This window comes from Podarcis liolepis, assembly GCF_965112155.1.
Source record: "Podarcis liolepis genome assembly, chromosome: 17".
NCBI classification, from domain to species: domain Eukaryota; kingdom Metazoa; phylum Chordata; class Lepidosauria; order Squamata; family Lacertidae; genus Podarcis; species Podarcis liolepis.
In genome coordinates this window covers 6,768,320-6,783,121 of record NC_139571.1, presented here as the reverse complement: position 1 = coordinate 6,783,121, position 14,802 = coordinate 6,768,320, and the positions used below count along the sequence as shown (strand labels likewise).

Sequence of the window (14,802 nt, the reverse complement as noted above, 5' to 3'; positions counted from 1 at the left end):
CTCTGGCGAACCGGCACCAGAGCAGCACACAGAAACGCCGTTTACCTTCCCGCTATAAAGCGGTACCTATTTATCTACTTGCACTTAAGGGTGCTTTCGAACTGCTAGGTGGGCAGGAGCTGGGACCGAACGACGGGAGCTCACCCCGCCACGGGGATTCGAACCGCCGACCATGCGATCGGCAAGTCCTAGGCGCTGAGGTTTTACCCACAGCACCACCCGCGTCCATTAAAAAAAACCAAGAAATAAGTCTTGCTAAAACCAGTAGCACCCAAAAGTTAGACACTAGCACTGAATATTGTGAGAGCACAATATAAATGGAAGATGTTATTACAGTGGTACCTCTGGTTAAGAACTTAATTCGTTCTGGAGGTCCGTTCTTAACCTGAAACTGTTCTTAACCTGAAGCACCACTTTAGCTAATGGGGCCTCCTGCTGCCGCCACATGATTTCCGTTCTCATCCTGAAGCAAAGTTCTTAACCCAAGGTACTATTTCTGGGTTAGCGGAGTGTGTAACCTGAAGCGTATGTAACCTGAAGCATATGTAACCCGAGATACCACTGTATATCATTATTATAGGGTTTTAATATGGCCAAGAAAGTTTAAGGCAACTTGCAATACAGTTTAGCAAATGGAAACAACTATCACCAACTTTTTTTTTTAAGTTAATGTTGTATTTTGCATTCCCTATTACAGTGACACAGAACCAAAACCAGCCCCAAGCAAGATCTCAAGTCCTCGCCAATTCAGTAAAGCTTTGATTAATTCATCTACTGATGAAACCTTGCAGCACCACTTTACATTTATTATTAGCAGGAATCAACTGGATTCTCTAAGCAGACATGCCACTGTTAGGGGACTGCTACACACACTGGTCAAAATTATTTTGTTCATCCCCCCCCCGCTCTTTTACAGTACAGGAGGGTTGGGGAACCTGTGGCCCTCCGGATGTTGCTCCCCATCATCCCTGACCACTGGCCATGCTGTACGTAGGTTGGAGTCCAGCAAGATCTGAAGAAGAAGAGGAGTTTGGATTTGATATCCCGTTTATCACTACCCTAAGGAGTCTCAAAGCGGCTAACAATCTCCTTTCCCTTCCTCCCCCACAACACTCTGTGAGGTGAGTGGGGCTGAGAGACTTCAAAGAAGTGTGACTAGCCCAAGGTCACCCAGCAGCTGCATGTGGAGGAGCGGGGAAGTGAACCCGGTTCACCAGATTACGAGTCCATTGCTCCTAACCACTACACCACACTAGGGGCCACAGATTCCCCCCATCCCCACAATATGGGCTCCCATGTTTGGAAGACATACTCCAACAGCACAATCCTACACACAGCTACTGAAAATTTTGAGTACAGCAGTGTTTACTCCCAGGAAACTGGGTACTGGACTGTAGCTAAGTTCCCACCTGCAATATACATTTAAAGTGGTATCCCCGTGGATTCCCCCATAGAATCCTGGAAACTGAAGTTTGTTCAGGGTCCTCTGTGGAGTTAAACCAATCTGAGCACTGTAGCTCTGTGAAAGGAAAAGGATGTCTACTAACAACTCTCAACAAAGTAAAGTTCCCAGGATTCTCTGGGGGAAGTCATGACTGATTAAAGTAGCAGGATAGGGTTTAAAATGTATACTGAAGATTGGGGCCCAAGTGAGCTTTGGGAGGTGACTTCATCAGAATAAGACAATGCAAAGCATTTGTTGGCACTAACAAAACTCTAGATTAGATCCATACTAAGGCTGCAATCCTGTATTCACTTACTGGGCAGCCAGCCTTACTAAACTCAGTTCAACTTACTTCTGAGGATGCACTCCAAGTTAGTTGCCCTTAGTTTCCACTGAGATCTATGAGGCTTCAGTTAAAGTCATGGAAAACACAACCCACTGATTTCAGTGGGACCAGAGTGCAACTAACTTGGCTCAGTTCAAACACACCGGACACATTATCTGCATCTGTATATACTGTATATTATTGCGAGAGTCACGCTGTGGTCCATCAGTGGCCCCACCAGCTGCAGCATGATGACAGAACAGCAAGCAGGTGAGCAAGCGAGCAAGTGGCCAGGGGTGTTGAGCAGCCATGGAGGAAGGAGAGGCATTTAAAGAACGGTGGGAAGTGCTTCAGAGAGCAGCTGGGCAAACAGCGCCCCTATAAGACACCCCTTCTCAATTAAGGGAAGAGCTGTTTGGGAAGCCTGCAAGGGAAGGGATGGCAGAGGGGTGAGGCTTCAATTAGGTAAAGGGACCCCTGACCATTAGGTCCAGTCGTGACCGACTCTGGGGTTGCGGCGCTCATGTCGCTTTTTTGGCCGAGGGAGCTGGCGTACAGCTTCCCGGTCATGTGGCCAGCATGACTAAGCCACTTCTGGCGAACCAGTGCAGCGCACGGAAACACCGTTTACCTTCCCGCCGGAGCAGTACCTATTTATCTACTTGCACCAGTGTGCTTTCAAACTGCTAGGTTGGCAGGAGCCGGGACCAAGCAACAGGAGCTCGCCCTGTCGCAGGGATTCGAACCGCTGACCTTCTGATCGGCAAGTCCTAGGCTCTGTGGTTTAACCCACAATGCTACCCACGTCCCTTGAGGCTTCAATTAAATTCTGCCTAATGATGGGATTTAAACTCTGCCTTTATGTTTTTTAAAAACAGGCACAAGCCATTTTTCTTTGTGTTAGCCCACACACGTGGCTCTGTAGAGGATTAAATGTAATTGATATATCAACTTACTAATACCCATCAGTGTGCAGTCCTTCCCATAGCTCAGTGGCAGAGCGCTTGCCTCACATGCGAAAGCTCCCAGGTTAAATCCCCAGAATCTCTGGTTGCTGTTTTGTTTTTTAAAGGAGCAGGTAGCCCCAGAAGCCACTGCCAGTCAGAGCAATAGATACCGTAATTCTGAGCTAGATGGACCTCATACAAAGAAGTTTCCTAGGTTCTTCTTCTAATGCTAGCATAGCTGCTCCAGACCTCTGACCCTGATATGCAGCAGCTGACTGCATGCCCATGTCTGACTGCAAGACTCTCTGCTAACTTACCTAGGAAACAAATACTTGATTTTGGTTTAGAGAGAAGAGGTAGTTCAATAAAGCGAAGGGGGAAAGACTAGTCTCATTCACAGCTGGCTGTCAGCCCAGCCAGCAATAAACAGCATGGCATGTGATTTGCAGTAGACTGCAGGCAAAAACAGAATTAAATATCTGCACATGATCTAGAGAGCTTGCTGTATTTCCAATGCTCCCCTGACTGCCAGGTCAGGAGGAAACCTATCTGATACCTCTTGGGAATTTCTGAGAAGTGTGATATGCTGGCATAGCAGACTTTATCTGAATCCCAAACAGATGCTACGTATTTCCCTATTTCCTTATGTGGCTTTGCACAGCTGGAGCAAACACCCGACCCATGCCGGAATTAGAGTGAATAATGCAGCAGAAGACAAAAGCTACAACCGTTTCCTTAACACTTTGATCTAATGTATTTCTCTCCCAAACAGGATCAGCATTCCAACTCTGATTTTAAAAAAAAGAGAGAGAGAGAGAAGATGAAGAAACACACATCTTGTTCTCATAGTTGTAATAAAGTTTTGCAAGAATGCACATTCCATTTGCTAAAGCAGTGATGGGGAAACTGGGTTGCTGGGACTCCAGCTCCCATCAGCCCCAGCAAGCATGATCAACAGTCAGGAATGATGGGAGCTGTAGTCCAGCCACTTCCTGAGGGCCACAGTGCTAAGATGGGCAGGGGCAGTGTTAGAAACTGAGATATGAAAGCTAGGAGCTAAACGGCACGTTAAACTTTCTAGGTTATGGATGCAACAATGGAATGTCTAGGTGTGCTTTTTTAATAACAAGAATACGAAGCTGAAAATGAATGAACTGCAGCTAAAGTGTTATGTTCATTTTTCACAAGGTCTAGTCCTTTCCCTGCCCCCCCCCCCAATATTCCTAAGAGAGTCTCTTCTCTGGTCTTCAGAGAGTAGCTGGAAGTAGGGAGGCAAAAAAGGGTCCTTCTCTCTTTCCACTCTGCAGTTTTAATCTGAAATCTTAGGCGTAGTACTGCACCCAGAGCTCAGAAACTGCTCACGCTAATGAAATTCCCTGTCGCAAAATGTGCCTAGAACAGTGGAATTTTTGAACATTGGGCAGGGGTGGGGCAGGGAATCTCTACATTAAATTCACAAGTCCCAACTCCTGTTTCCTCTCCATTTTAGTCAAACCACACCCCACCCTTGGACTTCTATAAATAGTTCTCAAGGGGGAATTACACAAAAGGCTAGCCATTATGTTTTGGCACCTGTAACCCAGGTTCCAAGAGCCATGTGGCGAATAGTCTTTCTATCCCAGTTTCCAACACTGCTCCAAAACTAGGATCATGGTTTTTGGAAAACATAGCCAAAGAGATAAACAAATGTTGGACCATCATGAACAAGAGCAAACTCGATCTTTTTGATATCTCAGGCTTAGCAAATCCCTTTCCTGGATATTGAAATGACGAAGGACAAAGCACAAAAGGTAACAGGGGCACTGATGTACTTTTATTTCAATGAGGGCGGCCAGTTGTTTGATCCTGCATTGACAATTTCCAGTAGCAAAGTGATCCCCCAAATGTTATATAGACCAGAAATTTGAGGAGATGACTTGAACACAAAGGGTTAGAAACAGCGAAGAATCAATTTCTTAGATTCTCTTCACCCAATGGAACATCAGTGGCTCTTCTACGAACAGAAGCAGGTTGGACAAAGGCAAGAGTGGACTGTGCACGGTTTAATTACCTGAAAAGAGTTATTACATCTCTACTCAGTGAGCACTTTCCATCCATATGCTACATGGATCTGGAGAACACACATTGGGGGAATCCTGGGAATTATCACTTGCAGGAGCTGAATGAGGTTCTGAAGAAGGAGAAGCGTCAACTAAGGGATTGGCTTTATTGGATAGAATCCAGAAGGGACTTACAAGCGATTAAAACATCTAACTGTTCCCTGTGTTTTCCTCTATTGAAAGCATAGCATTTTAGAGCCAGTTAAACTTCTGCCTGAACCATTAAGATCTGCCTTTACTGTGTTGTGATTTTAAGCAATGCCCTCAGCTGTGCTGGATGATCCTTACAAGAAGATTCCATGTGCAGATAGACTATGCATATGCAGGCAATTGCAGACAGAAGGTAGTATCCATTATTTGTTATTTTGCCCCTTATACACAGACCCAAGGAGTTGCTTTCTAAAACCCTTGTTTGTTCAAGGAAGCAGTCAATCCCCAATGGTTCTGTGATTACCTAGTGACTCCAATGTGTTAGTGACTCACAAAGTGGCCCTTTCTGCATTGGCAGCAAGGAGGAACTGGACAAAATAGCCGTGAACTGTAAAGGAGATTCGGAGGTCTAAATCTGAAAGACACTTTGCATCACAGTGAAGGCCTCCTGGTTATAGTCTCATTAGAAATAGATGGTTCTGTCTGTTTTAGTCGATACCTTAATCTATATTTTGTATTGAAACTATGTTTTCATGCTTTTGTTATGGCCTTTGGCTAGCACAATAAATTTATCGGTGATGGTAATGATTTTTAAACATATAGACTTGCTTGTATGAACGGGTTTCCTCCCATCTCTGTGTACAGGGTATGACCAGAATACATGGCTTGGAAGAGGAGAAAAATCCCTCTGCCATTCCCTGCTCAACCATTTTGGCCAGGATAACTATGGCTGGTATTCAGCAGTTAGCCAGCCACTTAGCTTTGACCTTCGAACTGGCTCCAGATCCCTGGTTCTGGCCCACTCCACTCAGTCTCCACTGAGCCGCCTCAGAGCCCTAAAATGACACCGTTATGCCTCTTGCCATCTCCTCCAATGGAGAGCAGAAAGCTATATCTGTCTCTCTGTAAAATCTGAAGACCTCTAAATATTTATGCTACAAGAAAAGTAAATGACTGCTGGATTGGACAGTGCAGTAAATCTTTATTATAGCACAGGAGTAGGAAGAGAACAAAGATGCCTATTTTTCCACAGGCCTTTTGGTATGTGTGGTCGTTATCCTTGAGATAGACCTAGCCCAGAGCAGATACTACAATCAAATCCACAAATTCTGCTAAGCCTCTATCACCAGTCAAGATCTGGTTGTTGCCACCAACCCTATCCCAAAAAGTCTACATACCTCAACTTTAACAACAACAAAAACAACAACAATTTATTATTTATACCCCACCCATCTGGCCGGACCTTCCCAGCCACTCTGGGCGGCTCTCAACAGAATATTAAAAAACGATAAAACATCAAACATTAAAAACTTCCCTAAACCTTTAGTTTTTTACTAAAAGTCAGATAGTTGTTTATTTCCTTGACATCTGGTGGGAGGGCATTCCACAGAGCGGGTGCCACCACCGAGAAGGCCCTTTGCCTAGTTCCCTGCAACCTCACTTCTCACAGTGAGGGAACCACCAAAAGGCCCTTGGAGCTGGACCTCAGTGTCGGGGCTGAAAGATGAGGGTGGAGATGCTCCTTCAGGGGTACTGGGCCGAGGCCGTTTAGGGAGATGGGTGGGGTATAAATAACTTAATATTATTATTATTAATTATTATTATTAATTATTATTATCTCATCCCTGGCATTGCACTGGGATCTGGAGGCACTCGGAAGCAGTCTCCTTCTGGCTTTCTGAGCACCTCCAAATCTATTGCCGAGGGCCTCCACCCTTCTCTTGAGCTTCGAAAGATGGGTGTGGGCTCTTCCTGACCTTGTGCTGGGGGTTCAGAGGGGCTCGGTTTCCAAAGATTGAGGTTAGGGACAGCCAACACCCTATCTCAGCAGACTGGAAAGATGCGCTTGCCAGATCGCTGAGCACTCTTTTCCTTTCCTCTCCCCTCGCTGCAAGAAAGAAAGAAAGAAAGCAGCTCGTTGTTGCCAAGCAACACACACACAGACCCAACTCTCCCCAGCACCACTTTCCTAAAGAAGCCCAAGTCTATTGTCCTATTCCTCAAAACCAGTGATGAAGCCAAGCATAGGATATGGAGAGGACATTTAGGACTAGGCTTTCCTGTCAGGGAACTTCTGAGCTGGGGAAGCTGCATGGGAAGCAGAAAACACTAAGTGATGCTTCTTCTCTCTGGAGAAAAGCTGCACATCTTGAACTCTTGCCACCTGACATGCAACCGCTCATGGCACAAGTCTCTTGGATCTGCCTTTTTGGTCACTTGCCATTGCTTCCGCCAGGTTGTCTGGCTGGAGGCAGCCAAAGGGAGAAGAAGGAATGTCCTCCTCAGACAAGAACAGGCACAGAGATTGCAGCAACACCCACCGCTGTCCTGCTGGCGGCACATATCTTTTGTTCTTCACTTAAAACATAACACAGACCTCTAGGGATCTGCAGCCTGCAACGGCATCATCTACAGTATGTGGCAAGGTTTCTCAGATGAAGATCATTTCCATTTAAAATCTGTAAGTCAGGCCTCCGTGGTGGAGCATGCCAGTTACTCTGCAAACATTTAATAAATCCAGTTCTGTCATCTTATGCTACAACCACCATTGCAAGCCCCTTTAACACCCTCCAGCAGACACAAGGAAACAGTAACTGCCATAAAAAGACTTTTGGGGCTACTTGCAAGGAGCTTGGCTGTCTGACAGAATGCTGTTCTGGAGCCTTGGTTCTTGGCTGCAGAGCTGAAAGAATGCATTTTAAAAAACAAATCTCATGCCTGATCTTGCTTCAGTCGGATAGAACAAGAGGACAAGGGGGAAAGGTGTCCTATCCTGTGCTTGAAGGGGAGAGAAGTGCCTTTCTCTGACCATTTGAGCTACTTGCTGTCACACATTCCTATTATTGATCCAGAGAGGTTGGTAGTTAACTACAACAAGGTGCCATCCGCTGTGTTAAGATCTCTCTCTTTTTCTGTAGCCATACTGTTACCCATTTTGAAAAACAAACAAACACATTTATTGTCTTTTCCATTAGCATGGTCGCTTAACCGCTTTCCATTGTAAGGATATAAAATGGGGGGGGGGATAATCAATGATAGAAGTTGTATGCAATCAAAGTAAAGTTACCAATTATTCGTCGTTTTGAGTCCTACCGCCTCCTGAAACCACAGAATAGATATGGCACCAGCCACTCTACTCAATAAAACCTCATCTGAATGTAACCTTCGAAACTACCAAGGTAAGCCTGTGTATTTCTATGGACTTGTTGATTCAGCAGCCCCACGGAGTTCAACAGAAATTACTTTCAAATAACTGTATTACTAAAGCTGCAGCTCTAATTATCTGTACAGCATCATCATCTGGACAAAGTTGCATAAGCAAAGGGAGAGACAGATCTCTGCCCCAAGACACTTAAAATGTAAATGTAAGTAGGAGACAACAAAGCAGAAAGGAAAGGGACAGCAAGGAGGACATAGAATGAAATGCGGAGATTCAGTCTTTGTTTTGTTTCAGCTGAGGGAAAGGACAAGGATTAAGTAAAAACAACAATCTAGCTGAAATTTCCAAAAGGGTAGCCATGTTTGTCCTTCTTGCTGCAACAAATAGTCTTTAAGACATACACATTTGTTACGGTATAAGCTTTCATTGACCACAGTTCACTTCATCAGCTTAATTACATAATTAACAAAACAGTTGTTGGTAACAGACACATCCTGATAGTTGTAAGCCAATTAACACATTTAAAGAGCTAAAAATCCTTCATTTCTGTTCATTCCATCATTGAACCTCTTGATGTAATTCAGTGGTTTCACACTCCAGTCTCTGTATGAAGTTCCTTGGTTCAAGATGCCCACTCTAAGGACATTTACTGAGTATCCTAAGATTTTTGAGTCCACGGCTCCCTTGGCCAACTACATCCTTTCTGCGGCATCCCTGTGGGGCTCAGGAGCCCAGCTCTGTCACCCGTTGCCTGCAGAGCTGGCAGCCTCTTGTCCTTTTTTGAACACCCTCCCTTGTGGAGGGTTCCCTCAGCCTCCTCTCCTCTCCCCTCTCCTTGGGAGTCCTCAGGGCAGCCACTGCTGCCACTCATGGTTCCTAAGCTGCGCCCCCTGCCCAAAAGAGAGGTGCCTCCTCACACTGCCCCACAGGGGCCTAGGACTCCCCAACAGCAAGAGCTGAAGGACAGGCTTGCTGGACTCCCTCACCTGCTGGCTGCTTACTCTGAGGCCACCTCAGCTCCTGACAACTAGCACCCCCTGGCCAGCCCCAGAGGCACCATTCACCTGTGGAGCTTGTAGCCAGGGCTGCTGCAACAAACAGCTGTGGAAGCCTTTGGGAGGCAGAGTTATAAGAGGGCATCAGAAGAGGGAGGGAAGGAAAGAGGGACAGAAACCAGTGTTGCCCATGGCACCCCTGACCATCATTCAAGGCACCCCAGGGTGCCACGGCACACAGGTTGAAAACCACTCTCCTAGGAGACTGAAATGCCCCCTGCCCCTGCTGGTTTTTGAATGCTGTTGTTTCTGATGTCAGATTTATGAACATTTATTCTTTAGCATAGCAACCGGCCTGTTTGTTTTATGTAGACTGCAGAAGGACAATGTTGGAAGATGATGTCATACGTCACAGTGGAAGATGAGCTGCCAAAAGAACTTCTGGTGTTGTGGATGACATTATTTGTTCCTGCCTAAGTGTTGTGGGAGAAGATTTGGGGACAGAATTGGCCTCTAGGTCTGCAACAAGGGCCAGTTCCTCTGCCTGTATTAGGGCTGTGCAATGTTAGGTTTTCAACATTGCGCTATATCACCAAACATCGCGATCTGGCGATACACCAGGATGTTGAAAGGGAGGAACAAGCTGCCTGGTCCCCGGGCCCATGAAGTTTAAAGGAGTCCCCACCCCAGCCAATGTAGCTTGTTCCTCCCTCAGTTGTATGATGGCCAGAGAGCGATGGCGGTTTCACCTGGCAATATATTGTGACTAAAACCACAAGTTGGAGATCATTGGAGTGGTTTCAGCTGGAAACTGTAAGTGACAACAAGTGGTCTTCCGTAATTTTCTCTTCTAGGTCAGTCCTGTAGTAGATTATTCCCAAATTCCCATCTGGCCTTGTTGACCTGTTCCTCACCCCCAACTTCACTGTGTGGGTACTATAGGCTGAGAAATGAGACTGCAACACAAAATTGCCAAATTGCAACACTATCATTTGCAGATTAAACCAAGACAAATATTTTCAGTGCACTATATGTGTTAATTGCCAGGACAACAACTATTTAGTGAATTGCCACCAATAATTGACAGTTACAACTTGCTGTACTTTTCTGCATTTCATTTTCTTCTGACCTCACTGTTTACAATTCCTCCACCCCCTCCCCTGACCTGTAACTCAGAATAATCCTTCATGCATCTAATGAAGTAGACTGAAGTCCATAAAAGCTCACACCGTTTGCTAAGACTTTAAGATGCCAAGAGACTTTTTCTGGAAAGGAATGTTAACAACCAGGGTGAATTATCCTTATTTCATTCACAAATAGCTCTTTACCACTAGTAATTTACAGAACGTACCAACATCACTGAGTAGAGTTTGCACTTCCCTAGTGAAAGCACAGTGGAAAGTAAGGTTTACTGCTTTAAGGATCAGTAGCAGATTTAAGCATCCCCAGGGAACCAGTGCTAAAAGCACACAGATGGCTCTGGACTATTGAATAACTATTCCTGTTCTTCATCCTGTTCATCCACTATGTCCACAGCATTCCCCTGATCCACCCATCTTGTAATTCTATCAAAAAAAGAAATGACATTCATCTCCCATGACTTGTTTTTGAGAAGCCAATGCTGGGTCTTAGTAATCACAGCATTCTTTTCTAAGTGCACACAGACGGACTGTTTAATTATCTGTTCTAGGATCTTTCCTGATATTGATGTCAAGCTCAATGGTCAATAGTTACCTGGGTCTTCTTTTCCCCTCTTTTTGAAGATGGGGGCAACATTTGCCCACCTCCTGTCTGCAGGGACCTCACCTGTTCTCCAAGGATTTTCAAACATTATAGACAGAGGCTCTGTGATTACGTCTGCAAGCTCCTTTAGTACTCTGGAGGGCAACTCTGGAGAGTTGAATTCATGTAAAGTGGCTAGGTGTTCCCTTACTACGTCTTTTCCCATTTTGGGTTGCAGCTCTCTCCTTGCGTCATTTTTCCTGTTATCATCATGTTGGGCACTGTTTTCCTTTTGGGTGAAGACAGAGGCAAAGTCAACCAAGAGCATTTCTCTGTTTCCTCCATGCAAGGGACCTACTACTTGCTTGAACTTTTTCTTGCTTCGAACCTAGTCAAAGAAACCTTTTACTATTATTTCTAAATTCTCTTGCAATCCTGAGTTCATTCTGAGCTTTGCCCATCGAACCTTCCCACTGTGAACGTTGGCTAGGCATGCATACTCTTCCTTCATGATTTCTCCTTTCTTCCATTTCTTATACATTCATTATGGAGCCACAAAGATTTCTTCGGGTGTGCTGGAGTACTTTGTTAATCAGAAATACCTCTTAGTAAATGCATTCTCAGTTTGATATGGAGTTAAGGGCCATTTCACTTATAGCTGTATATTCTGTTTCCCCACCCCTCCCTTCCAAAGGCAGTATTCAGAAAACAGGCGGGCATTTTCTCCCCAGAGAGTGGGCAGCACCAAAGAACCATGCTTAAGCCATGCATATTTTGATTACGGTATATCTCCTCTTGCCATAAGAAACCAGGCTTCAAAACAACACATTTACCATAAGGAAAACTGAGGAACAGCAGAGGCAGAAGTTGAGATTGCACTGATGGATAGGTTGGGACAACTGAGTTGAAACTGATGCATTGATTCAAACAAATGACGTTTTGTACATAGACAAATCCTTGTATTGTATGTTCATGAAAGGCAGTTGACCTTCCCCTCCCTTAGTTTGGAAAGACCAATATTTTGCCCTGAGCAATTCCAATTTCCACAGAATACAGAGCATAACACAGGACAGGTAGCAATATAATGCCATTTGAACTCTGCTGAGGCAGATTTCTGGCAGCATTTAAAGTAGAGAGTGAGCCCCCTTTGGCCTTTAGAGAATAGAAGGGACCTCTGACCAGAGGGTAGGATGGAGAAAAGAGAGAGAGAGAATGAACAGATTCGATGGGCTGTGATTACACCGCTGAGCCGTACCAGCACAGATCCTGCTTCACCACCGCAACATGTGCACTTTTTCTGTGTACTTTCTGCAATGTAATGAGGGAATCCCAAGCCAGCTGTCGAAAACAGCAGCACAGTCAGTGCTGGCTCAGTGCCCCCTGTCCCCTGCTGGAAAGCTTCAAGAGAAATATATCCTGTATTTGCACCACTGCAACTGAAAGTATGCCTCTGCTTGCAGGCTGGAGGGGATCTCAGTGAAGCCTGCTAGAGCTGGTGCCTGTTGAGTTTGTTGTGCAAGAGACTCTGCTTGGCTCCCACTGTTTGCAATGCAGCACACGCTCCCTTCTGGCATTCTGGGAAAGCAGGGTAGCCCTGCTTTGCAGATAATGTTCCTCCCATCTTCTGCTGCCTTCTATCAACAGCTAGGGAGAAAAACAAGTGGATTTCCTTCTGCCTCAACCAGCCCAGGAAGCCATGCTAACAGCACCGGGCAAGTGGGAAGCAGAGCTGGCCTAAGGTGTTTGCCCCAGTAAAAAAATCAAAAGCCACAAACACCTCCCAACCCACTCCTTAATATGAGGCACCATCCACCAGGAAGTAGACATGAATGGGAGGTGTACTCTCCCATTCACTTTAATGGAGTTTATGCTGGGGAAATTCCCCATGGGATTCTGCCTGAGCCAGATCTGATCCTATCCCAATGATGCCCTCAAAAGGTGCCACCTGCGGGCAGCCACCTCACCTTGCCCCTGGCAAAGCTGTCTCTACTGAGGAATGCCAAGGAGCACGTCTGAAGTTCACGGAGCAACGCCAACTCTCAATGCAGAGACATTCCCAAGAGCAGGGATGCACATGGAGTGAAACAGGTCCAGTAAGAATTGCCCCTTTGAACTGAACTTTCTGAGGATCACAGCATGGCAGACTGGCTTGGAATAAATGGGCTGGATCTGATCTGTCACAACCCAATTCTGTCATATTACTGGGGATTCAAACTAATGGGGAGCTACCACAGTCAACTGGCCGAAAGCCAAGACTTTTGACTTTATAGTCCTCTGCTGAAAAAGGGGCACAGCACTGTGGCAAAGTGGGAAAGGTAGAAGCCCAGACCTCCAGGGACACATCAGTCAAACTTGGTTGTGCCTACGGAGGGGCCCTATAACTAGTTGCCTGGACAGTGCAGAACACAGATGGGGAAGTGGGGGCTTTTGCACAACCTGCTTGCGGAGCGCAACCTTTGGAATTTGGCAGAGGCAGAATCCTGGACCTGTTAGAAATTGTACATGGGGTGAACCAGCAGTGCTTGGGAGCTCTAGCCCTTGCACATGCAAACACAGAGACACATGAGCATACAAGAAAGTGCACCATTACATCTGCTTCTAGAGCTGTGGGGCTTGCCCCATTTTAGCAGCAGGAGCCTCATTAGGACCGGCTAGAGTAGACCACACATGGCAGGGAGGGCCTGTATTCAAATAAGCGCAGTCCCCGATTATGTGCACAGAAATGTATTCTACACCAATGAGGGGAGGGTGGGGATTTCCACAGAAAACCCACTTGAGACGGCGTAAAATACTCGGAGGGCACCCAACCGGGGAAGAAATTCCTTGATCCTTCCGAAACTATTTCTGAGTGAGGACCCCCGGCCCCCTTCCAAGGAATCAGAATCAACGACAAGCACGAGACTCCACGGGCACCCATTCCAACACCAAACACGCGTGACAGCTTTTAACACATCTACACGTGTATGCCCGGGCAGAAAACAAACGAAGCCGCAGCTCCGCAGCCCAACACCGCCAGAGCCCGAGAGCTGCGGTGCAGCACATCAACTCACACCGGAAACCCACCGTCTGTCCCGCGGGAGGGGGGGAAATATATGTTTTTAACGCCAACAGAAGGCTCCCCGCGGGACTTAATTCGGATGCGGTATAAACCTACGGAACACCCCGCGCGCGGCAACCCGGCCCCCCTCCAGGGCACCCACGTGGGCCCACGAGCGGGGGCAGGAGTCGCCTTGCCAGCCCCCCCCCCCCGAGGCCGGGCCCCGCAGCGAAGCCCCGCGGCTGGGAGCGAGCGGGTCCGGCAGCGCAGCGCTCCGCCGCGCTCTGGCCCATTCCCGCGCAGCGCGCCCGGAGGCGCAGGGGCTGGGAGCGCCGCGGGGCCGCCGCTGCTCTGCCGCAAGGCTCTTACCTTCGCAGTGCAGCCGAGGATCCCGCGCGGCGCCCGCGGCTCCGGCTCCGCTTCCCGCCCATTCGCCGGCGGGGCGGGCGGGCGAGCGGGCGGGCACCGTTTGTTTCCCGCCGGCGCTTCGAGGCAGCGCGCCGAGGAGAGGGCGGCGTCCCCCGCGGCCGCCTCGGGAGCCCCGCCCTGCCCAGCGCCCCGCTGCCCAAGTCCGCGGACGGGGCGGCGAGCGGCGGCGGCGGCGGCTAGTAGCAGGGAGCGCCTCGTGCACGCGAGCGCGTGGATGTGCGCGCGCGGGTGCGCGGCGGCGGCGGCTCCCGCTGCAGGCGAAGCTCGACGGGGGCAGAGCAGGGACCGGGGTCGAAAGGGAGCAGGTCAGCCGGTACATCGCACGGCCGCGCGGGGTCCCGAGACGAGCCGGCGCGCGGCGACACCGGGAGGAAGAATCAGTGGGCTTTTTTCTCTGTGAGCAAGGCAGAATTCCTGGATCTCCCTATGGTTGATCGCTTTTCTTTTTTGCGGGGAAGAAGCCAGACGTCCAGGTGCCCCGGGCGCGTAAAAAG

General features: G+C 47.6%; 1 protein-coding gene across 1 annotated transcript in view; it reads right to left on the bottom strand.

Moving 5' to 3' along the window:
• PDE4A (phosphodiesterase 4A) overlaps window positions 1-14,493 on the bottom strand; it is a 384,429-nt gene extending 369,936 nt beyond the window's left edge. The window contains exon 1 of the mRNA XM_083482984.1: window positions 14,249-14,493. The gene's annotated coding sequence lies outside the window, so the exon portion shown is untranslated. The remainder of the gene's footprint in view (window positions 1-14,248) is intronic.
• Between the last annotated feature and the right edge of the window lie 309 nt (window positions 14,494-14,802).